This window comes from Mandrillus leucophaeus, unplaced genomic scaffold (genome assembly GCF_000951045.1).
Source record: "Mandrillus leucophaeus isolate KB7577 unplaced genomic scaffold, Mleu.le_1.0 Scaffold100, whole genome shotgun sequence".
NCBI lineage: Eukaryota > Metazoa > Chordata > Mammalia > Primates > Cercopithecidae > Mandrillus > Mandrillus leucophaeus.
The window spans coordinates 3,390,544-3,416,565 of NW_012098099.1; positions in this window are offsets into that span (position 1 = coordinate 3,390,544).

Below are 26,022 nucleotides of genomic sequence, written 5' to 3' on the forward strand. Positions count from 1 at the left end.
TTAAATGTGCTGAAAACACATTAGCCTACTGGGCAAAATCAGCTAACACAAAGCCTATTTTTTAAGAAAGTGTTGAGTATCTCATATACTGCATATTGCAAGCCCAGGAGAAGATCAAAATTCAAAATTTGAAGTACATCCAAATTGCAACAGTTTCACACTATCACAGAGTCGAAAAATCTAGGTGAACCATTGTAAGTTGCAGACCCTCTGTACTCTTTTACGTTGATACTTTTTTTCATGTCTCTGTCTGTGTGCTAAATAAAATAGAATATTTTATTCATCAAGAATATCTACATGCTAAATAAAATCACCTTGAAATATATAAACCAATACTATTATATATAGAAGAGAAGTGATGAGCACCATTCCTTAGGTAGAGACTTCAAATAATGGCATATATATGATTAACTGAATTTGAAAGATGTTTTGGATCTCTTCTCTACAAAAAACTTAAAAAGCCAGACATGGTGGTGCATGCCTGTAGTCTTAGCTGCTTAGCTGAGGCGGGAGGATTGCTTGAGCCCAGGAGTTCAAGCCTGCAGTGAACCATGATCGAGCGACTGCACTCCAGCCTGGACAACAGAGTGAAACCCTGTGACCAAAAAAAAAAAAATAGAAAAAGAGAAAAGAAATAAAAAATAAAGATGTTTAGATATACATAGTCTACAAAAAATATACATAATATATCTTTGGAAAATGTTCCTCATATAGATGGCCACAAAGAAAATCTTTACACCATGAGACAGAATGTAAGTATAAAGGTTTCATAGCAATACCCAAAACATCCTCCCCCAAAAACAGTTATTTCAAATATGACTAAAATTTTAAAACAATAAAGATCATTTTAGATGATTTCTCTGATCTTCTATTACAAAAAGGGAAATCCACAGGTGTCAGTGATAAGGAAAGAACTGAAATCCAAAGCACTAAACTTATGGCTGAGGCTGTGGCCTCCCCAGGGTGGTAGTTGTCTTGAGAGAGGTGTAAGTTCTAGTGTCCAGGTGGGGATTTAGAGAACAGGCCTCATTTGCATATTAATGAGGAAGAGAACTGTTTTCCCACAAAAGCCAGGATCTTAAGAGGGCTACACCCTCATTTGCAAGTTAGCTGGTGGGGGAACCCTAACCATTGGCATAGGAAGCTAACATGAAATCTTCTCTGACTAGGCTGTGGGAGAAAAAAGACTCACAATCTATAATGAGTAAGAGTAAGATTAGACACCCCAAAACTTGACATAATAGAATAAAAACATGAAAATCAAATAAAGTGCCTGCCTAGGCCTCCCAAAGTGCTGGGATTACAGGTGTGAGCCACGATGTCTGGCCTAAGATAAACATATTTTAAATAGTATTGAAATCCCCAGAACAATAAAGAGACGACAAAAGCAATAAAACATGAAAAATATAGGCTTTGGAAAAAATGAACTCAGTGTTATGTTAAATATAGGTTAGACACAACTGAAGAGAGAATTAATCAGCTGAAAAACAGATCTGAGAAAATTACCCAAAAGGCAGTGCAAAGAATTGAGAAGAAAAATTGACTGTTAGGCAGCTTGAAGGTGAGAACTCTAACAGAAGTTCCAAAAGGAAAGAAGAGCAATTGGTGGAAATGCAGTATTTCAAGGAATAATGGCTGAAGATTTGCCAGTAAAACAAATCCTTAGATTTGGAAATATAAAAACTCCCAAGCAAGATAAATAAATATGCATTGATAAAAATCACAATGACCCTGAAAAACACCGAAGACAGAGAAAATGTTAGAGAGAAAGACGATCACCTTCACAGCAAGTGTTAGACTAACAGGTATTGCTCCTTCAGTAGCAACAATGGAAGAGGGCTCTGAGTAATTTTTTTTTTTTTAATATACTTTAAGTTCTGGGATACATGTGCAGAATGTGCAGGTTTGTGACATAGGTATACACGTGCCATGGTGGTTTGCTGCACCCATCAACCCATCATATACATTGGGTATTTCTCCTAATGCTATGCCTCCCCTAGCTCCCCAACCCCTGACAGGCCCTGGTGTGTAACGTTCCCCTCCCTGTGTCCATGTGTTCTCATAGTTCAACTCCCACTTATTATTGAGAACATGTGGTGTTTGATTTTCTGTTCCTGTGTTAGTTTGCTGAGAATTATGCTTTCCAGCTTCAACTACGTCCCTGCAAAGGACACAAACACATTCTTTCTTATGGCTGCATAGTATTCCATGGTGTATATGTGCCACATTTTCTTTATCCAGTCTATCATTTATGCGCATTTGGGTTGGTTCCAAGTCTTTGCTATTGTGAACAGTGCTGCAATAAACATACGTGTGCATCTGTCTTTATAGTAGAATGATTTATAATCCTTTGGGTATATACCCAGTAATGGGATTGCTGGGTCAAATGCTTTTTCTGGTTCTAGATCCTTGAGGAATTGCTACACTGTCTTCCACAATGGTTGAACTAATTTACACTCCCACCAACTATGTAAAAGCGTTCCCATTTCTCCACATGCTCTCCAACATCTGTTGTTTCCTGACTTTTTAATGATCGCCATTCTCACTGGCATGAGATGGTATTTGGCATGGTGGTTTTGATTTGCGTTTCTCTAATGACCAGCAATGATGAGCTTTTTTTCATATTTGTTGGCCACATAAATGTCTTCTTTTGAGAAGTGTCTATTCATAATCTTCTCCCACTTTTTGATGTAGTTGTTTGTTTCTTGTAAATTTGTTTAAGTTCTTTGTAGATTCTGGATATTAGCCCTTTATCTGATGGATAGACTGCAAAAATTTTCTCCCATTATGTAGGTTGCTTGTTCGCTCTGATGATAGTTTCTTTTGCTGTGCAGAAGCTCTTTAGTTTAATTAGATCCCATTTGTCAAGTTTGGTTTTTGTTGCAATTGCTTTTGGTGTTTTAGTCATGAAGCCTTTGCCCATGCCTATGTCATGAATTGTATTGCCTAGGTTTTCTTCTGGGGTTTATATGGCTTTAGGTCTTACACTTAAGTATTTAATCCATCTTGAGTTAATTTTTGTATAAGGTGTAAGGAAGGGGTCCAGTTTCAGTTTTCTGCATATGGCTAACCAGTTTTCCCAACATTATTTATTTATTAAACATTATTTATTTTCTCCATTGCTTGTTTTTGTTATGTTTGTCAAAGATCAGATGGTTGTAGATATGTGGCATTATTTCCGAGGCCTCTGTTCTATTGTTCCATTGGTCTATATATCTGTTTTGGTACCAGTACCATGCTCTTTTGGTTACTGTAGCCTTGTAGCATAGTTTGAAGTCAGGTGGTGTGATGCCTCCAGCTTTGTTCTTTTTGCTTAGGATTGTCTTGGCTATACGGGCTCTTTTTTGGTTTCATATGAAATTTAAAGTAGTTTTTTCTAATTCTGTGAAGAAAGTCAATGGTAGCTTGATGGGGATAGCATTGAATCTATAAATTACTTTGGGCAGTATGGCCATTTTCATGATATTGATTCTTCCTATCCACGAGCATGGAATGTTTTTCCATTTGTTTGTTTCCTCTTGTATTTCCTTGAGCAGTGGTTTGTAGTGCTCCTTGAAGAGGTCCTTCACATCCCTTGTAAGTTGTATTCCTAGGTATTTTATTCTCTTTGTAGCAATTGTGAATGGGAGTTCACTCATGATTTGGCTCTATGTTTGCCTGAGTATCTTTATGTCACAGAGTACATTGAAAGTTATGATGCCTGCACAACACACGAGGGTAAGCAGATAAGGCTGCTCATCAGGAAGGGCCACAGCCCAAGCCCTGCCCTGACACCCTGACAACAAGACCATCAATTCTTCTGCATACCAGTGCCCAGTCAGCAGTGCATTGCAATGAGGAGAGAGGTATATGCTGCAGCACCCGTGGAGAAGCTCTGGAATGGAGGGCTGATGATATGTTTTCACAGCATTGAAAGAAGATAATTTTAAGTAGAATTGTATTCCCAGTTAAACTGTCACTCAAGAATGGAAACAAAATAAAGACATTTCCAATAAGGTTAAAGGGAATTTGTCACTCACAGATGATCTCTAAGAGTAAGAGAAAGAAGGATAATTTTGAAAGCAAATCTAAACCAGAAATAGCTGTGTAAAAGACACAATGATAATAACTAATTTAAGGTGTATTAAGTTTTAACACACCTTTTAACTAATAATAACTAATTTAAGGTGTCTTAAAACTATGTGGAATTAAAATACAGAAGAATGTAACGTACAATGAAAGTCTATAATGTAACCTAAACTACTTTATCCTCCTTTCAGTTTTCAGAAGCTTAGAGATACTGATAATCTTTAGACTTTAAATCAACTCTACATGTTAAAATTGGGGAATAACTATTGAAAATATTAGAAACAAAATATGTGACTTCTCTATCAACAGAAGAGGAAAAAGATAAAGAAAATTAAATTAATTCAATAATAAATAAAAAATGAATGATTCGATGAAAAATGTGAAAAGGAAATAAACAGGCAATTAACAAAATATCAGTATAACTGACCAGGGGAGTAATTGAAAAAAATACCATCAAAAAAACTTGAAGAAATACACATTAAAATGATACATGTTTTTGGCCTATCAACTTGGCAAATTTTTGTATGATTAAAGATGATTTCTCTTAATGTATAAGTGGTATTAAAAAATCAACAAAAAACCAGAATAATTTAGCACAGTATAATCCAAAATAAATGTGGACTTAAAATAGTAAATAAATTATCTATGAATAAGCAAAGAAATCAATAAACAAAGAAAATGTTTAAGGTCACAAATAATATTAAAAGGCACATTAACATCGCAAGACAAAATTTGAGAACATTTTTTAAATATTCAGTGATGGTGAAAGGGTAATAAAACAGGCTCTCACAATCTCTCTGGAAAAAATTTGGTAATATATAGCCAAAGTTTTCAAAATATGACTGACTCTTGACTTTGCAATTTTACTCATCAAATGGAGCTGCTCTGTTTGTTTTATCTGTTTATTTGCTACACACCTATGTATGATTTTGTTTCATGAAAGGATTCCAGTGTTTAAAATAAAATTGTAAAACCTCAGACTAAAATAAACTATGAGACATCCATTTATACCGTGACATACATGACTAACATTCACAATCATGTGAAGTGGTCCATTGAAAGGAAAGATGTTAATAAGATGTTAACTGAAAAAAATAGCTCATAAAACTCTATGAAAATGCATATGGATTTTATTTTAGAATGTCAGTGTGTGTGTTGTATATATGCCTAGAAAAGCATTCAGAAGGATATACACAAATGTGGTTTTTTTTGTTTGTTTTTGTTTTGAAATAGAGTCTCACTCTGTCACCCTGGCTGGAGTGCAGTGGGGCGATCTCAGCCCACTGCAACCTCTGCCTCCAGGGTTCAAGTGATTCTCCTGCCTCAGCCTCCCGAGTAGCTGGGATTACAGGCACCCACCACCACACCCAGCTAATTTTTGTATTTTTAGTAGAGACAGGGTTTCACCATGTTGGCCAGGCTGGTCTCGAACTCCTAACCTCAGGTGATCCTCCTGTCTCAGCCTCTCAAAGTACCGGGATTACAGGCATGAGCCATCATGCTCAGCCCTAATAATGTGTTTTTAGTAGTTTTCTCTGATTGACTAGAACTCTGGGAATTTATGTTTTCTTGTTTGTGTAATGAAAGTCTGTATTTCAGATTTTTGTAATGGGAGCATGTCTTGCATTTGAAATAAGGAAAGTTTATTTTGAATTTTTAAATTCAGTGTCAGCAGATTAAGGACCTGGACTAACTTTATCCACTCGATCCCCTACATTACCTTCTTGCCCATTGCACTCTAACTTCCTGCTTCATTCCAACCTCTACCAATACACCATGCTTCTATTTATCTACCACCTATTGTTGACACTCAATTTGCTTCCCTTGACCTCTGACCTCAGCTCTCCCATTTCTTCTCTCATCTCACTCCTTCTCTCACCAGGCCTTCCTGTAGTCTCATGGGCAGTGGTACCCCTACCCTCACTCCTACTCTGTCTGTCTCAGATTTTTGCAAAAGTTTCCAACAGCAATGAGGATACCTGCCTATTTGGATGATGCAATTTAATGGGTAAAATCACAGACTCTTAGGAGTCACTAATCTGACCCACTGTCCAAGTATAGGAAGTCCATCCTCAAGCCAGCCTCTGCTGGAAAACTATAGAGCCAAAAACCAACTACCCGCCAAAATGTCCCCCTTTGAACACAGAATAATCTGAATATACACAAGAATATAAGAACATTCATTACATTTAGTGACTTCCATCTATGCACTCCTTAAGGCCATATGGATACATTCGATTTGACTTCTTCACAACAGCCTTTCAATATTTGAAAACAACTATTATGTCCCTTTTAGTTTTCTGTTTTTCTATTTCTTTTCAACCCTTCCTATGTGACATGGTTTGCAGCTTAGCTTCAATAGATAAATTTTAGTTCAGTGATGTTCCATTTAAAATAGATCACTTGAAACCCATTAGTTTTCTAAATGTGTTTTGACAGTCCAGCAAACAAAAGGCTTTACTTAACTTGCAGAGTAGTTTTGCACATTTAAAGCTGAAGAACACAACCGTTTTAATTTTATTATGCCATTTCATTTTGGTTTTGGAATCAGGTAACAATGTTGCCCTAAAACTCTAAGAGATTGAGCAAGATCTGTTGATACCAAACATAGTTTTTAAGATGAGAGGCATAAAAAATGAGACACTAAAAATTAATAATCTATGAGTGCTTTTCTAGCTAACTCTTCTGAGTGTTTGAGAGGAAGGAAGAAACAAAATGTGTGTGTGTGTGTGTGTGTGTGTGTGTGTGTGTGTGAGATAATTACTAATTGTTGAGGAAAGGCCTAATTTGGGGCCAATGTTAGAGTTCTTTAGTTGTTAAAATATATATATATTGACTTTGAAGGCCTGTGTCAATTCCATATTCAACACTTGCTTGCTGTTTTGACTTCAGGTAAGTTATTTCCTGGTTGGTAAAACTTTGTACAATCTTTACTAACAATGGTCGAAGGATTATATTAAATCGTGTTTATACATTTCAACGAATAGTGTCTAGTATATAGTGAATACTCGATAATTAGTGCCTAGTAAATACTTATTGCTAGACCTTTCTAGTGCCCAAAATCAAGCTCATGCCACTTGGAGGCCCTCCTTTGAGTTTTGGAATCAGATTACACTCATCCCTCCTCCCAAATGTGTTGTTGACCATGTGGATTTTACAATTAACTAAAATCCTCATATTTCTTTCTCATGAATTAACAGTGTCTCATTTTCCAAATCCCACTATCCAAATCTCACCCCCACCTTCCTATGTGGTGGTGCTAGGTGTTATGCAAATAGGCCCAATTCCAGATAGATATTACCTAGAAAACCAACATCTGTGGTTCAATCTGCAGGAGTAGAGCTAAAAATGGAAACTGAGTCAACATGCAGGAGTCAGGCAGAAGCAGCAAAAAATGGCACCAGGGTCAGGAGCTAAGGGGTATTCTATGTGGCACCAGAAATAATGGCAAAATCCCTGCGACGTGCCTTTATTGGACATCAGGCATGTGGTGCTCGTGTGGTTTTGGCTGCCACTGATACGAGTTAGCTACTGTTGACTGACAACCTGGTGCAAGGCATTGTGCTAAATACTCTCCTTGCATTTTATCATTTCTCTCTCTGAATACTCCCAGGAGGTTGGTATTACTACCTACTTTACCTATAAAAAGTCAAAAGCTCAGAGCATTTAGGTCACTCCCCAAGGTCACACAGTAAGAAAGGGGTTAAGTCAGGGGCTGTTAGGCTTTTTCTGATTCCATGGGCTCTGCTGTCCTCAAAAGGACAGTTTGTGTTAGACTTTCACGCGTTGATAATTGTGTTATTCACTTTTTTGATCCCAAGTTTGGGGCTTCCCATTTCTCTTTTGGATGGAGGAAACAGGCCACTACATTTTGCTAGTGGATGTTCTGGTCATAAGTTGTAAGAGAACGTCCTCTCTGTTCTCAGTATAACCCCCAAACTTGGATTTATCCTGGGTTCTCCCAACTTTCCTCTACCTGGTCCTTCTCTCTTCTATATTTGCTCTTCGTTAACTTCTCCTTGAGATCACGGTGGTCCTTGAAAGCTGCCAGGTAGTTCTTTGAGAGGGTTACATTCCAAAATATATGCTAGAAGTTGTTATTCCGAAACATATGCCTTTCAGCACCATAGGGTCACTCCTTTGCGACAAGAAACATCCACAGTTCTTCCAATAAACAGCTTTCCAGCTTTCTCACATTACAGACCAGTAGCTCTTTGAAAAGTGAGAACATTCCTTCTCAAGACTGGATTTTGCATTTTTCTGTTTTCATTTGGAAAAGAGTGATATGCCATCATCACAAAATGCAAAGCAGAAGGGAGAGTAGGAGCCTGGGTGGGGTGGGGCTTGGCCTCAGCGGAGCCTGCTGTGGGCGATATTGCTGTGCTGGTGCAGTTGCCAGCTGCATGCAGCTCTCTAGGAGCAGGTGCTCAAGGGTGACATCGCCTCTATGAAGAGGAAAGCAATGTCACATCCTCCTGCCCTGGCTTGAGGCCCTCTGTCTCTGGCACCTACTGCGAGTAGAGTGAGGAGAAATGAACAGTCATACATGCAATTTCGTTTGGCTCAAGTCATCTCAGCATCTGTAAAGCAAGAATACATCCATCACCAAATAAAGTCATTATCGAAGCAGCTGTTACCCAGACATGACTCTCAGCTGGGGAGGTGGGAGAGCAATTTATCTCTTAGCAGCAGCTTGCCAACATCTAACCTGTGATTTACAGAGGAGAAGAAATCCTCAGAATATAAAGTTCAGGCAGACATATAAGGAACGACTCTTCAATTCTTCTTTAAAAAATATCCATTGTTTTTTTAATATGTAAAATACTCAGAGAAAATTTAGAAAGTTCAAAAACAGCTACCCAGGGGAAAAAGTTATATCTATCAAGAAAATAACTATCATTAGTATTTAATATATATTCCTTCCAGGCAAATAAAACCGAGAATATTCTGTATATTTATATGTACTTGTATCACCAGTTGAATGGAATCAGCTGGGGAGAATGAATCTGTCATACACTTGCCCTCGAAGTAGCCAGGTTTCCTCGGGGTCTCCTCCAGTGATCCCATTCATCTTCTTCTGAAGTTTAGTATCTTGTTTCCTGTGACCATTCCTCCTGACCTCTGGAAAAGCCTCCTGGCAGGTCTAGCTGCTCTTGACTTCACACACAAGATATCTCTGTATGTTTCTCAATATTCAGCATTCATGGGTGAGAAGGACAGCAAAATTAAGTAAATCCTACATATCACATGGAGGAAAACTGCAGGAAATACTTCGAGTCAGGCGCAAATGAGAAGATGCAGGATGCTAGCAGGCCGTTCACAGACCTCCACTTGAAGAACAAAGAACATAGAAATACTGGCCAAGTCAGGCTGGATTTAGATCTGCTTCCCTTATGCTGAGTAATTGGAACTCACTGCAATTCCATTGGAGTACTTTTGCTCAGCCCTCTTTAAAAGCTCTTCAAACAAAAGGGAGATATACAAGGCATACTCCTTAGGGGAACCCACGAATGCTAATATATATCATCCTCTAGGGCCGGGCATTATTGACATTTAGGGCCAGATAAGTCTGTTGTGGAGCTGTCCTGCATGTTGTGAGATGTTTAGCAGCATCCCTGGCCCCTCCCCACTAGACACCAGTAGAACCTGCCCCTCTCCTCCTAGTTGTGACAACCAAAAATGGCTCTAGACATTGCCAAATGTCCCTTGGGGGCAAAATCACCCCAAGTTGAGAACCATTGAGCTACATATGCAATAATCCTACTTGCAAATCACAGGAAAACATTTAGTAACAGCATCCCTAGGGTCACTAGGGCTGAGAGCATCACAGCTTTCTGGGATTGGAGAGAGAAACAACATAAAAATGGATCCACATAGCTCATTTATTTAAATCCTCTCAACAACGTTCCAAAGCAGGCAGTATTTCCTTCATTTAACAGGTGAGAAAACTGAGTCTCAGAGGAGGTAAGTAACTTGCCCAAGATCACGTAGCAGGTAAACAGCAGAGCTCCTTCCTCTGCAATAGTGTATCTGGCCAGACAAGATACACTAAGATAAGATAGTGTTCCTGGATCTCAGGCAAGGAAATCTTAGAAATTCTAAATGTATAAATTCCAAATCGGAAGACCTAGAGCATGAGGAGATGGGCTTGAATGGAGGCCAACTTTAGTGACACCAAAACTGAGTAATTCCACAAAGATTTTACCCATTTCTAAATCCTCTGGTCTGTTTAGAATTACTTTGTCAGCAAAACCGTCGTTAGAGTATTTTGTGTACTGATTAGACCCTGCAATTAAGCCTCCTTTGATAAAGGCACGTTAACAATAATTTTAAATCCTATTACCGTCAGCATGACATCCACTTGAGGCTGTTTTTCAAACAAGTGGCAGTGATTTGCCCAGGGATGTCAGTGTCAGAGTTCATTGCCAGAAGTCTCTGCAGTGGCATCTTCCTCTCCCATTCCTGTCATCCCCTCCAGACACTGTCTGTTCACAGCATGTTAAGCTCAAAGTGCCTTCATACAGGGAAAACCCTGGTGCATCTCTCAAGAGCCCAGACATGCCATGTGTCTAAGTGTTGGCCTGAATCACATAGCAACAGAAGATTGAGTGTCTAATCAGATTAGTGAGACGAAAGGCTCTTGGGCCATGGCCTGCAGTCACTTGACTTGAATTCTCCTGTATTAATAGAAGTCATAGGTGACTTGTGCAGTCCCTGCTTCATTGTGGAGGGATAAAAATAGAGAGATTGACGGAGATTATTAAAAAGCCTCTGGGCCCCAAAGCCTTCCATGGTCGCTCAGATCTCTTCTAGTCTTCCTTTGAATAAAACATATGCGCCGGGCATGGTAGCTCATGCCTGTAATCTCAGCACTTTGGGAGGCCGAGGCGGGCAGATCATTTGAGGCCAAGAGTTCGAGACCAGCCTGGCCAACATGGTGAAGCCCCGTTTCTACTAAAAATACAAAAAATTAGCCAGGCTTGGTGGTGCGTGCCTGTAGTCCCAGCTACTTGGGAGGCTAAATCAGTTGAACCTGGGAGGTGGAGGTTACAGTGAGCTGAGATCATGCCACTGCATTCCAATCTGGGTGACAGAGTGAGACTCCATCTCAAAATAAATAAATAAATAAAACATATGCTAAGCAAGACAGGAACTGTAAAAGCTGATCTCTCCAGACTTATTTCAACTAATGGAGGAGCCAGCCAGTCCATTTCCATTGCTTAAAATGACACCATGCCCAGAAAAGTCTGCTGAGTCATGCCAAGTGAGGCAGCACAAGGCAAGACCAGTGGTATGGAATTAATTCTAGAATTACTTCTGGACATCGACCTGGACCCAGTACTAACCATCCTTTTTCTGACTCAACAGTCCTAAGTGACTCTGAGGTTGCCTGCTTGATTGATTAAATTGATGGTGGAGACATTACAGGGCTAAATGAGCACAGGGTGGGCAGGGTCGGGGTGGAAGGAACAGATCTGGAGGAAGATGTTTGCATTTATTTAGGACATAGGAGTGCGAGCACCTGTGGGACATTCCAGGAAATATACCATGGGAGGAGGTGAGCTTTCTCTGCCACAACCCCACACTGACATGCCATTCTCCCCATTCACTTGAACCCACCAGGTCCCTGCTCCCTTATCTAGTCAGACTTCTAATTGAAAGGGGGACCTATAGGGAAATGGCAAGGCAGGTCTTACAATAAGATTTTTGGTGGGGTGCGAAATGAAGGGAGAAGAAGGAAGCTACTGGCTTCTTTGCATTTGAGACCAACCCTTCAAATTCTGGAAGAGCAACTGGGCTACAGCTTTGACCTCCAAGCTCAGTTACAAGGGCCTCAGTTCTTGCCCCCGAAGGACCCCTGGGTATGGAAGTGTCCATTGCTCCACAAACAGCAACTTACTTATTTTCATGTGCTTTTCTTTATTGATATTATTATTTTTAATAACTGTGATGGTTTGAGTGTTTGTGTCACTCCAAAATTCATGTGGAAACTTAATCTCCAGTGTAATACTATTAAGAGGTGGGGTCTTTAGGAGGTGATGAGGCCATAAAGACTCCTCCTTCATGAGTGGGATGAAGGCCTTTATAAAAGAGGCTTCAGGGAACATTTGGCCACCTGAGAATGCAGCAAGAGGCGCTTATAAGACGCCTAATGCTGGTGCCTTGATCTTGCCTTGGACTTACCGGTCTTCAAAACTGTAAGCAATAAATTTCTGGTGTTTATAAATTACTCAGTCTAAGGTATTTTGTTATAACATCACAAACAGACTAAGACAATATCTCGACTTTAACATGCTTTTTTGTTGAGTCATTTTAGTGTTCCTTATCCTTTTGATTTTTGTTTCTTGCAATATTTTTTTGCCTTTCTAAAGTGTCTAGAAACTTTAGAGAGTATTTAACTGCTTGCCCATTCAATCATTAACCTTCTGGGTTTTAGAGCCAGAGCTTCCTTTTTTATTATTTTTTCATGCCTTCATCTTTGACATTCTAGCTTACATCATAGTATATAAATTTAGGTTTGTTTTGGTTTTCATTTTAGCTTTTGAGGTTCAGGTTTTGTTTTTAATTGTTTAAATTTTTATTTAAATCTTTCCTTTTATCTATTTGAATTTTTATTTTAATCATTTTATTGATTCATTCAAAAGAACTTTTTTTTTTAACTTTAAATTCTGGGATACATATGCAGAATGTGCAGGTTTGTTACATAGGTATACATATGCCATGGTGGTTTGCTGCACTCACCAACCCTCATCTAGGTTTTAAGCCCCACATGCATTAGGTATTTGTCCTAATGCTCTCCCTCCTCTTGCCCCTCATCGTCTGACAGGCCCTGGTATGTGATGTTTCCCTCCCTGTGTCCATGTGTTCTCATTGTTCATCTCCCACTTATTATTGAGAACATGCGGTGTTTGGTTTTCCGTTCCTGTGTTTGTTTGATGAGAGTGATGGCTTCCAGCTTCATCCATGTCCCTGCAAAGGACACGAATACATTCTTTTTTATGGCTGCAAAGTATTCCATGGTGTATATGTGCCACATTTTCTTTATCCAGTCTATCATTGATGGGCATTTGGGTTGGTTCCAAGTCTTTGCTATTGTAAATAGTGCTGCAATAAACATACTTGTGCATGTGTCTTTATAGTAGAATGATTTATAATCCTTTGATATATACCCAGTAATGGAATTGCTGTATTTCCGGTTCTAGATCCTTGAGGAATTGCTACACTGTCTACCACAATGGTTGAACTAATTTACACTCCCACAAATAGTGTAAAAGTGTTCCCATTTCTCCACATGCTCTCCAGCATCTGTTGTTTCCTGACTTTTTAATGATTGCCATTCTCACTGGCATGAGATGGTATTTGGCATGATGGTTTTGATTTGCATTTCTCTAATGACCAGTGATTATGAGGTTTTTTTCATATGTTTATTGGCCACATAAATGTCTTCTTTTGAGAAGTGTCTGTTCATATCCTTCTCCCACTTCTTGATGGCTTTTTTTGTGTGTATGTAAATTTGTTTATGTTCCTTTTAGATTCTGGATATTAGACCTTTGTCAAATGGGTAGTTTGAAAAAATTTTCTCCCATTATGTAGGTTGCCTGTTCACTCTGATGATAGTTTCTTTTGCTGTGCAGAAGCTCTTTAGTTTGATTAGATCTCATTTGTCAATTTTGTTGCAATTGCTTTTGGTGTTTTAGTCATGAAGTCTTTGCCCATGCCTATGTCCCAAATGGTATTGCCTAGGGTTTCTTCTAGGGTTAAAAGAACTTTTTATTCTACGTTTTAAAAATTTCTATCCTTAAAATTTTATCCTGTCTTTCCCAATCATTGTCTTAATAACATTTTCTTTTTAATTTCTCTTTAATAAATTAATTCTTATTTTAAGTCTGTTATTTTTTCCCATTTATTTGTTGTTGCTGTTTTTCATGTTATATAAAAAGCTAGGCTTTTTCATGAAGGTTCTAGATATATTTCCCCAAATTCTCGCACTAACCAGAGATTAGATTTCTTTTCTCTTCTAGCTGTACACTTTCTCTCTGGATAGACCCAATAGATTTTTTCATATAGATTTTTAGAAATGAATTCTAAAACAAAGTATATACACATACACACATTCACTCCTCTTACCTCATGAAACAAAATTTCTTCCTGGTCAATAATTCTTCCTCTGCAGATGGCATATTTGGAGGGCTAGAATAATGATGTGTCACTGCTTGACATTATAAAGAGGAAGGATGGGCTTATCTCTGCCTCCAAATAAGTCAAAGAACAATAGACAAGAGGGATTCCAATGGGCTATAGTCTTGTCCAGGGAGAATAGATGTCATGGGAGCAATGGAACAGGACATTAGACCAATTAATAGAGGTAATCTGAATGCTAAGTTAGGGTTGAGAGGAAAGAGCAGTTTGAGAGAGAGTTCTTGATCTCTACCATGTGCTGAAGGCACCATCCTAAATATAGACATTGCTTCCTTTCATCCTTATAATGACAACTCTGTGTGGAAGGTATTACCCCCATTTTACAGATTAGAAAACTGAGGCTTAGAGAGGTTAAAAATTTGTTCATGACCACATAGGTACTAACTGTTAGAACCAGGGGATGAACTAATGCTGTCTGGTTCTAAAGTCTGTGCTCTAGATACTATCCTCCCCTTCCTCCCTGGGGCAAGATGAAAGAGGAAAAGATTGGAAAGCAAACAGCAGAACATGGAAAATGTCCTCCAAATACATAACCAGGGAATTTAAGAACTCTGAGGTAAAGAGGAGCTCTACTATATGTGTTTGTTGCATGGGAAATCTGGAGATGAATGGGAGGAAGAAGACCAGGACATTCACCATTGACCAGAGATAAGGCACACAAGGGAGAGAAGGGGATCACAGTAGGACTAGAAGTAGTAACAAACCTTGTCTGCTGGACTCATGCCATTCAAGTGGGAAGTAGTCCCCGGCTGGTGTAGAGGAGTGCAGTTTCCTAGGGCTGTCATAACAAACTGCCACAAGCTGTATGGCTCAACTCAATATTCTCTCACAGTTGTGGACCTGAGAAGTCCAAAATCAAGGTGTCAGCAGGGCCACGGTCTGCTTCCCAGCCCTTGGTCGTGACAGGCATTCCTTGGTGTTCCGCGGCTTGTAGCTGCATGACTCCATCTCTGCCTCCATCATCACATGGCCACCCGCCCGCTGTGTGTGTCTTCACATGGTGTTCACCTCTCTGCTCTGTCTCTCTGTGTCTCTTTGCCTCTTCTTATAAGGACACCAGTCAGATTAATGGCATACCCTACTCCATTATTATCTTCTCGTAAATTCATGAATTACATTGACAACAGCCTTATTTCCAAATAAAGTCACATTCTGAGTTTCAGGAAGAACATGAATTTTGGGGAGCACTAGCCAACCCAGTGCATGGTAAAAAGCAAAGTAGCAAAACCTGGAAGAGCCTGAAAGACTCTATCACCAGAATCTCAACCTGGAATTCTCAAACTCGGCTGCACTATGGAATCGCCTAGACTGCTTTAACCAATCTTGCTGCCTGGACCCACCTCTAGAGATTCTAATTTAATTGGTGGCAGTACAGCCAGGACTTTGGAGTTTTCTAAAGCTTCATAGGTGATTCAAATGTGTAGCCAGGATTGAGAAGCACTGCATGGAAGCTGGTGTAGTTGAGAAGTCAGCCAGGCTCCAGTTCATAATGAGTCAGACAGTTGGGGTAGTTTTATCTCATAGCCCCTTAAATTCAGAAAGCTATTAGATTAGAGTGTGAGGAGCTCTGGACTTGGTCTTACACACAGGTTTAGGTTTAGCTCCCTTTTCATTAGTCATTTACCCTTTCTGAACCTCAGATTCTTCTCTAAAATGAAACAGTTGGACTAGATGTGATCTGAGTATCATTGGTGCTATTAAAAAACACTCTATATCACTTTATCACATTCATTATTTGGAAGTATTGGGCATCTGCTTAAATGGCTTCTTAACCTCAGTGACTTCCACCAAAAAATAAGAATAAATCTTGGGTAAGCAGCCTACCAATTTATACACTGGGTAGAGGTAGAACCCATGTTCATTTTTTTAAACCACTATCTTCTTAGAACATGGCATAGTGTCTGGCACATAAGGAGCACTCACAATTAGCTGTTCACTCTCTGATTGGTGTCTGTATAAGGAACATTCCAAAGCAGGATAACCTACCCCAACTCCCACTCAGGTCTGTGGCCACGGTAGCAAATCCAATGCCAATAACTAACACTTGGTCTGACATTTTGAAAATAATAAGCTCTGGCTCCTCCTTTTGCCAGCTGAAAAGTGTGTAGAAGTTTAATCCTTCTTCCTGAACCTCAGTCCTCCCATCTGTAAGATGGGAGTGATAATTCTTACCTAGTGAAGGAACAGTAGAGATTGTAGATAAGTAAATTTTGTAGCATGATGGTTGGCAATAAATACTGAATTATTTATGTATATATACTGGCCCTATTATTGATATTTAAAAAAAAGAAAAGAAAAACCTCTTAGGGGTTATGAGGAGATTTACATCTAATTTCAGCCAGAGGACTACAGTATTGTTAAATAAAAAACAGGAAAGGGTCCCTTCTTAAGGTGTTACTGTTTAGTACTGTTAACATTTGGAATTGAAGTAAGTTACATCTATAGAAATGTTAGCCTTTGATAATGTTAGGCATTAACTTGTCACCAAACCTCACCTGTGACATAAAATATATGATGTAAAATATGTAACTATTTTTAAAGGTAGCTAATGAGATCAATAATATACTTTACAGCATTGTTCCTCATTGGTTATCTATTTTTCTGCCATAAATTTCCATAAAATTAGTGTCTTAAAATAATAAACATTTATCATTTCACACAGTTTCTATGAGCCAGGAAATCAGGAGAGGCTGAGCTAGATAGTTCAGTCTGTGGATCCCTCATGAGATCTTGTTCAAGGTGTCAGCTGGGGCTGCAGTCATCTGAAGGCTGGACTGTGGATGGAGGACCTGCTCCCATGTGGCTCATCACATGGCTGGCATGCTGACACTGGTTCTTTGTGGGAGGCCCCAGTTCCTTGCCATGATGACCTCTCTGTAGGGCTCCTTGGGTGTCCTCAGGACACAGCAGCTGGCTTCCTCCAGAGGGGGTGACCCAAGAGAATCCAAGGTGAAAGTTTCAATGACATTGATGATCTAGTCACAGAAGTGGTACTTAATTGTGTCTGCAATATTCTGTTGGTTACTAAAGTCAACCATGTTTGATACAGGAAGAGAAGCACAAAGAATGAATCCTAGGAGATGGTGATTATTGGGGCTTATCTTGGTGCAGACCCCCTTCATCATTATCTTTGTTAAAAACATAAATTCCTGGGCCCCATCTGCATTTTTAGCAAGGCTCTTGAATAACTGCATGATCTACACTAAAGTTTGAGAAAAATTGCTTTATTGTACTTAGATATATCTACATATATACTTTTACATACATACAAAAACACTGAAGTTATAACTATTTGTTTTGGAGAGTGAGTTAGGGTGTCAGAGTAAATGTCACTTTTAAAATAATAAGTATGTGCTACTTTTATAACAAGAGTTTTAATTAAGTGATTTTAAAAATGTTATTACACAATCCCTTTGGATTATTGGGATGACCGAGTCTCTTTGACTTTAAGATAGAAAGTAGAACAAGTTATAAGAACATAGCCTCTAAATACTGAGACTATCTCCTACTACATTAAGACAGAAGTTAGAATTCCATGGAGTACCACTAAAGGAAACTCACCTGTTCTGGCCCTGCCCTATTCCTCTTCAACAAATTGGAAGCTAATCAAGGAGAGCCAAGGTGGCCCAGTTTCTCTGCCTTTCCCTGCCTCTCACTTAGCTTCTATACACATCTACAGCATAGAGATCAAACATTTTGGCAGAGATAAACATTTTGGCAAAGAGTTCATTGGTGCGAGTGAATGAGGATGTCCTTGTTTTAACACTCCAACTGTTTTCATTGTCCTACTTTTAACATTGTTACTCATGCCCCTTCTAGAGATGTTTCCAGATCAAAGCTCCCCAGCTGATTTTAATTGGTCAAGACTAAAAGCTAATCAGTCTTCTCTCCAGGGATTTTAGCCAAGGTCAGGCCCTGAGCAATTGGGGTAAGTATAGAAAGAAGAATGGACGGGAGAGGAGGAAAGGAATGAGACAGGAAATTCGCAATTCACATATCTGGTGGGGCACTTGGATTAGGGCCTTGGGTCTATGTGGCTTGGTATTCTAATATCCATTATGGACACTTCTCAGTTCTTCAGAAAGTGTGGGGGCAGGGCCTCCGTGCCCAGAATCTCTTGTGTGCTGCGAGTCTCTGCCTCCATCCCTCTTTGTGTTTATCATTTGGGCACTTTTGCTTCACTAGGACAACCCTGTGGTTAATGCTTTTTTAAATTAATCCAGTTGGCATTGCTAATTATCTCTTTAGGACAGAATCCTAGAAGTTGAATTACTAAATCAAAGAGTATGATTAATTTTGAGACCCCTGATTCATGCCCATTCATGAGGCAAGTGTTAGTTTTTCCTAATCAAATTATAAACAAGTGTTCTGTAACTGATATGTATTTATTGGCATATGAATAACAAATCATTGGAAATAGCAGGACTTTAAGCCCATTAATGTACATGAAGTTTTACTTCCTCCAATCCACTGGTATTGGTTGAAATGTTTGAAACTGTTTGCTTACTGGTAGTCCCCAAGGCTTTCAAGGAGAATGTCAGGCTCTATGTAAAATTTGAGGATTCCTGATCCAGGGTACCCAAACCAATGTGGAATGTATAGTTCAGATGATCCAGCCTCTGTCAGCTGACAAATCAATGAAAAAGTCCATGCATCTTGATGGTTGTGGAAATGTAGGCCTTTGCATACAATATACTAACACTAAGGAAGGTTTTTTATTTAATTGAACTTTAATTCCCACACCATAAGATTCATCCTTTGAAAGTGCATTCCAGTGGTTTTTAGCATATTCACAGTGTTGTGCAACCAACACCACTGTCTAATTCTAGAATATTTTCATCACTTCAAAAAGAAACCCTATATTCATAGTGGTCACTTTCCATTTCTCCCTCCCTCCAGTCCCTGGCAACCATGTCTGCTTTCTGAATTATTTTGCCTATTCTGGGCATTTCATATAAATGGAATCACACAATATGTGGCCTTTTGTGACTGGCTTTTTTTACTTAGCACAGTGCTTTTAAGGTTCATCCACATAGTAGTAGATATCAGTACTTCACTCCTTTTTAACACTGGGTAACATTTAATTGTATAGATATGCCACATTTTGGTCATCCATTCATCAGTGGAGAGCTTTCCATGTAAACTTTTAGGTATCAAATTCATTGAGAAAAGAATGCTAATCATAATCGTACATTTGACAAATCCTCACCAAGTGAGTAACCAGTACACAGATCCAGAAACAAAGCATTACCAGCACCCCAAGAGCCCCTGGGGTCCCTTTCCAGTCCCTAATCACCCTCCAAGCATAACCTTTTAACTCTATAAATTAGCCTTGCCTGTTCTAACTAACTCCTTAGGTTAGTTTTGTCCGTTTTTGAAATTTTTACAAATGAAATCACGCAGTATGGATTCTTTTCTCTTTGGTTTCTTTCACTCAACTTTATATTTTTGAGATTGATTCCTTTTGCTGCATATGGTTGTAGTCTTTCTCAGTGCTGGATGGGTTTCCCTTGTGTGAACACATACCACAATTTAATCATCCATCCTACTATTTGGGTTTTTATTTTGGTTATTGCTACTTCTGCTGCTCTTAATTCTTGCACACATTCTTGGTGAATATAGGTACACGTTTCTGTTGACTATATATCTAGGAGTGCAAATGCTGGCTTCTAGTGTGTGCCAATATTCAGTGTTAACAGGTACTGCAGAATAGTTTCCCAAAATAATTATGTCAGGTTACATTCTCACCAGCAATGTGAGTTCCAATTGACTCATGTCCTTGCCAACACAGAGTATTGTCTGTCTTTGTCATTTTCGCCATCCTGGTGAATGTATACTGGTATCACCATTGTAGTTTGAAATTATTTCTCTGTTGACTATTGAATTTCAGAACCTTTTCATATAGCTAGTGACCATTTGGAAGACCAGGTTTTTGAGTGTCCATTCAATGGTTCCCCCATATTTCTATTGGATTATTTATCTGTTCCTAATTAAATTGTATAAATTCTTTATATTCTGAATTTGAATATTTTATTTGATATAGGTCTTCTAAATATGTTCTATGCTGTGACCTACCTTTTCCACTCTTAATGGTGTCTTATGAAATAGTTATTAATTTTAATGTAGTCCAGTTTTCCTTTATGGCTAGTGAATTTTTTAAGAGATAGGCTCTTGCTATGTTTCCCAGGCTGGATTTAAAGGCCTGGGCTCATTGAACCTCCAGCCTCAGCCTCTGGAAGTGCTGGGATTACAGGTACATGCCACCAAGCTTGGCTAATTTAAAAAATATATTGTGTCTAAGAAACCTTTTTCTTCCCCAGGTCTTGAGATTGTGTTTTGACATTGAAATGCTTATTACTTCTCCAATTCATACTAAATGGTAAATGTATTTCTCTTATGGCCTCATCAAAAGGGATACTCAATGTATTAGAGATGTTCTGAATGGAAATAAGAACAAAGGAACAAATCATAGCGTACAATTTATCAACACCTGGCAGAAAACTGCAGTCCTCTGTTAGCCTTTAAAGGAATCCAATCCAGGGTTATCTCAACTAGTGTTCCTTCCTGTATCTCTAATTCTTTCCAACTTGTATATCATACTCATTTGTGGCAGCAATTAGTTTGACTCATTAATCTGTGTCTTTTCATCTGTGTATAAACCATACTTCATGTCCTATTAAGTCAGTTTGTAGCTGGTCCAGACAGGAGTAAGGAACTTTCTGGTAAGAGCTGCTCAGCAATGTTTTGATAGATTTATCTCCCCATCTGAACCCTTCTTGAAGATGCCAAGTGTTCTTTCAATTACCAATCTGGTGACACTTTGAGCATCATTATAATTTATGTTGGAGAGAGTCTAGGGGGCAGGGAAAAGAAATTAACCAGATTTTCAGTGACATTGCACTGTCACATGAAACAGAAGGACTGTACACAGGCCAGCTTCTCTCCAAGGGTCACAATGCCTTCTCCAGATCACCTGATATGCACAGTATTGGTATCAAGCTAACAGTGATGACTGATTCTGACAGTGTCACACTGTAAAATGCAAAACATTATCTTCCTCCAAATTAATTGATGCTAAACATAAGCAGAGTCACACAATCAGATTGTGCAAGAAGGAATGATTCACTGGGTGCTCAGAACAGCTGGCCAGTGCATCAGAGGGTGTCTCGTGCCCTTCAGAGCTCAGCACTTGCATTTCGTAGGAATGGGAGGCTCTGTTTAAGCAAGCTTCCTTAGGAAGCATAACAAGACTCACAAAATGGGGCTGATGGGAGAATTAGGACAGCAAGGGAATGAGAGACAGAGACAAAATGGCATGTATCCACCCTGGTGAACTCCTTAATTCATTCACACAGCAGATGTGGGATATTGACTAGGACTGAAAATCGTGGGATTGCTTCCTCAGAGGCTGGGTAAGAGTGTGGATTGAGGAAATACGACAAAATATATTTGATCTTGTCTCCAAAATATCCAGTTCTCTCAAAGTTTGAGAGAAACCCGTAAAGAGAAAGCTAAGAGTATAAGAGTTGCTTGTTAAAAACTGCCAGGCGTGAAATTCAAGGATTCCCAAATACTATCCAGTAATAATCATATTTCTTTTCTAGCTTATACAACATTTCAATAAAATAATCTATGAGAATGTTTCCTATCGCTCTTCAGAAAGGGCCAGGGGTGTTTGGGGGGAGAGGAAACTAGAATTAGCCACCTGCTGAAGGGAAGGGCACTTACCTGGGCACCAACATCTTGAGAGCCTCTTAGGTGGGAGCCACGGGGTTTGGATGTGCTTTTTAAGGGAGGAGGTCCTCTCTGGTCCCCTTTGCCAGCTTAGGGCCTTGTTCTTGACTTTTTCTGCCTGGGCTTCCCTTCCTTGCCCCTTCCCACGGCCTGCTGTTTTCACCCTTCAATCTCAGCAAATGCCACTCTGCAGAGAGACCTTCCCTCCCACCCTATCAAGAGAAGTCGCCTCCCACTCCAGCCCTATAGCTAGTTACCCTCATTCAGGTCACCTGTTTATTTTTTCTGTGCATGTTATCATAAAATGCAATTGCCTTTTAAAGTATTCATTTACTTTGCATGAAGCTTGTATGAGGTAGGGACTTTGCCACTGTTGCTCACTGCTATATTCATAAAGCCTAAACCAGGAGCTGGTACTGCAGATGATCAAATGTTTGCGGAATAAAAGACTGACAATGACAAAAATGGGTTGAGAACTACCGACCAACATCCCAGAATTTAAGTGACATAATTGACTAAAGCATCAATAAATTACAAGTTCTGAAGATAGAGAGTCATTTCTGATAATAAATGTACAGACTTTCTCACGGTGAAGTTGGCGTGGTGTATTAGTTATCTATTGCTTTGTGGTAAATGCCGGTAAAACTCAGCAGGTGAAAATGATAATCATTTATTATCTTACAGTTTCCGAGGGTTCAGGGATCCAGGACTGGCCAAGCAAGGCGACTCCTGCTTAGGGTCTCAGATGACGTTGCAGTCAAGCTGTCACTTGGAGCCGCAGGATTCACTGAACGTGCAGGATCCACTTCTAAGCTCACTCTCATGGTTTCTGATAAAAGACATCAGTTCCTCCCCAAGCTGCCTCCCCATAGGATGGTTTACAGAATGGCTTCCCCTGAGCCAGGTGATCCGAGACAGAGACAACACAGACAAATGAGAGAGTGCCCCCAGACAGAGGCTGCACCCTTCTTCAATCTAATCTCAGAAGTGACGTGTCATTACTTAGGTCATCTGCTATGGGTCACACAAAGCAACCAGGCACAACATTGAAGGGGGCTATACCAGGGTGCAGATACAGGGGGCAAGATCACTGGGTATCATCTGAGAGGCTGGCCACCCCATGTGGCCAAAAGAGGGCTCTCCATTCTGGTCTAGTCTGGTTCCCTCATCTCTCTGGCTAGTCTAAGATCTGCTGATCATTAGGGTACATCCTATTCTATTCTTGCTCCAAGTTCATCTGTCTTGAGATGTCTGTTTTGAAGCAGGGTCCCTCATTCTCAGCTTGTGAGTGAACTCACTATTCACTTTAATTATACACATTTTCAGTGATACAGTGATTTTACTTCCCTCAAATATAGCCTGCAAAACACTGGCCACTGATTACTTTTATCCTGAAGTGGGTTTTATTTATTAATTTGTTAATTAATTAATTGGTTTATTTTTGGTAGCATGTTGCCTCTGTGCTCTAATTGAAGCCTCTTTATTCTGTAACATCAGTGTTGGTCTTGGGTTCAGCCTGCCCTGTGGAGTGGGGAGTGGAGTTCCTTCTACTCTCTTTGGTCTGGGCTGAAAGTGGCAGACCTTTCAGCAGAAACACGTGGTACTGTGAAATATCGTATGTGGCCAGTTAAGTGTTTGCCTTTCTGCAGCAGTCAGAGATAGAATCACTTAACTAATGATTTCACGGATGGACACCACATTGTATGCAGAACAATAAATTCCAAAGTTGGTTCATCTGAAGAACTCCCTGGGCAGCCGCTGAAAAAAGCCCATTTCCTAGATATGATTCCAAAATATTTGGGTTCATTTTGTCAATGTTCACTTTCAAGCTCCTTTGGTGATTTTGATGATCAGAGAAGTTTGGAAACACTTGGGGTAGGCTAACATAAACATAGGAAGTAGTAGAGAGGCATTAAAATGAAGACATATCAACATTTCATATGTGCTAACACATGTCCTGAAAGCAAATGAGATGCTGTCTATTTCTGTAACTTGCTTGGGCAAAGTCCTGAGAATGAATTCCCCAACCATATTGGCTTTCCCCCACTTTTTTAGCCCCCAAACTCCTAACATACATGTTTTCTCTTTCTCAGTGGGTAGGGAGATGGGAAAATCTGACCCTTCCAAATCTCACAGAATGGATTCTTCAACTATAAAGGGATTTTTTTACCAGAAGGAATGGGAAGAGAGAACAGGATAAACAAATACAGATGGACACCTGAGCATGCCACCATGGAGAAATTGCCAACGGCTGGCATTATATATTCATTCTTCCGTTCAGTTTGTGGCTTTTAGTAGTGCAGTCCGGCTTAGAAAGAGGAAAAGACAACAGGCTAAACTACCTCTTCAAGTCTCTTCTGAGAGGTAGATGATGCCAAACTTGAAAATATTGAACAGTGTCACACCCAATTTCTGCTCCTGGAGGGATGTCTAATGGTGCTGCAGAGAAAACATCTTGGTGCCTGTGTTTAAATACAATGAGGGATGATTTCAGCTCTAGCTTTAAGTCAGAAATGATTTTTCCCTCCAAAAAGAATTTTAAACTTGCCTACAGTATGCTAAGCATGCAGTCATCAGAGCTGAGAGTACAGGGCAGAACAGCCAGAACAGAGACTCACGGAACCTACACCCATAGCCAGTGCTGGCCAAGTACATTGGTGTCAAACAATGCCTATTCTAGAAATCAGTGATAAACACTCAGAATAAACATGGTATTTGTAGAAAACACAACCAAGTACTAAGACTTTTTAACCAAGTTCTAATAAGGGTGAACAATCGGTCATCTCCTTTATAAGTCAAGAGAAATGTGTAACACCCAGGAAAAGAATAGGCCAAGGATGGATATAATACAGGAGTCCCCAGTCCCTGGGCTGCAGACTGGTACTGGCCCATGGCCTGTTAGGACCCTGGCCACACAGCAGGAGGTGAGTGGTGGGAGTGAGCATTAAAGCCTGAGCTCCGCCTCCTGTCAGATCAGCAAAAACATTAGATAAATTCTCTTAAGAGCACGAACCCTATTGTGAACTGTGCATGCAAAGGATTTAGGTTGTGTGCTCTTTATGAGAATCTGACTAATGCCTGATGATCTGAGGTGGAACAGTTTCATGCCCCCACTCCAGGTCTGTGGAAAAAATTTGTCTTCATGCCAAAAAGGTCAGGGACTGCTGCTGTAACACAATCTCAGAGAGAATAAGCCAGGGATTAACACCAGAGTTTATATCTAATTTTTTTTCTTATTTATTGTATAAACATATACGTATATGTTTTCTTTTATTTCTTTTCTTTTTTTTTTCTGGAGACGGAGTTTTGCTCTTGTTGCCCAGGCTGGAGTGCAGTGGTACGATCTTGGCTCACTGCAACCTCTACCTCCCGAGTTCAAGCGATTCTCCTGCCTCAGCCTCCCGAGTAGTTGGGATTACAGGCATGTGCCACCATGCCCGGCTAATTTTGTATTTTTAGTAGAGAATGGGTTTCTCCATGTTGGTCAGGCTGGTCTCGAACTCCCGACCTCAGGTGATCCGCCCACCTCGGCCTCCCAAAGCGCTGGAATTACAGGCGTGAGCCACCGCGTATGTTTTCATTAATCATTCAGGTCTAGATTTTCTCAGTGAGTCCGTTGGTTATCTCTATCCAGTCTAAGCCAAACTATTCCTCTGAGAATTGTGCCAGGTGGTTCTTAGTAGACAAGGAGAGCTGAGATTCCAGGGTTAAAATCAGCTGTATACTTTCCCTTTCAGAATTCTATCTCAACAAAGCTCATTTATTTCTAGGAGGATACAACTGTCTCCAATGCTATGCTACCACACAAATCCTTCTAAAACAGTTGCTAATTTGTAATCAACCAAATTTATATGTTTTGAATACAAATTTTCTTTTTAAAAATATCAGATGGCATTTAAATATTTATTTCCTTCAGTGTTTCTTTCATTGATTTGTTCCAGAAACTGACAAGAACTTGTTGTTAATTATGTTTATAAGTTCTATAATGAATAATACATTGTTTTTGACAATGATAATTAT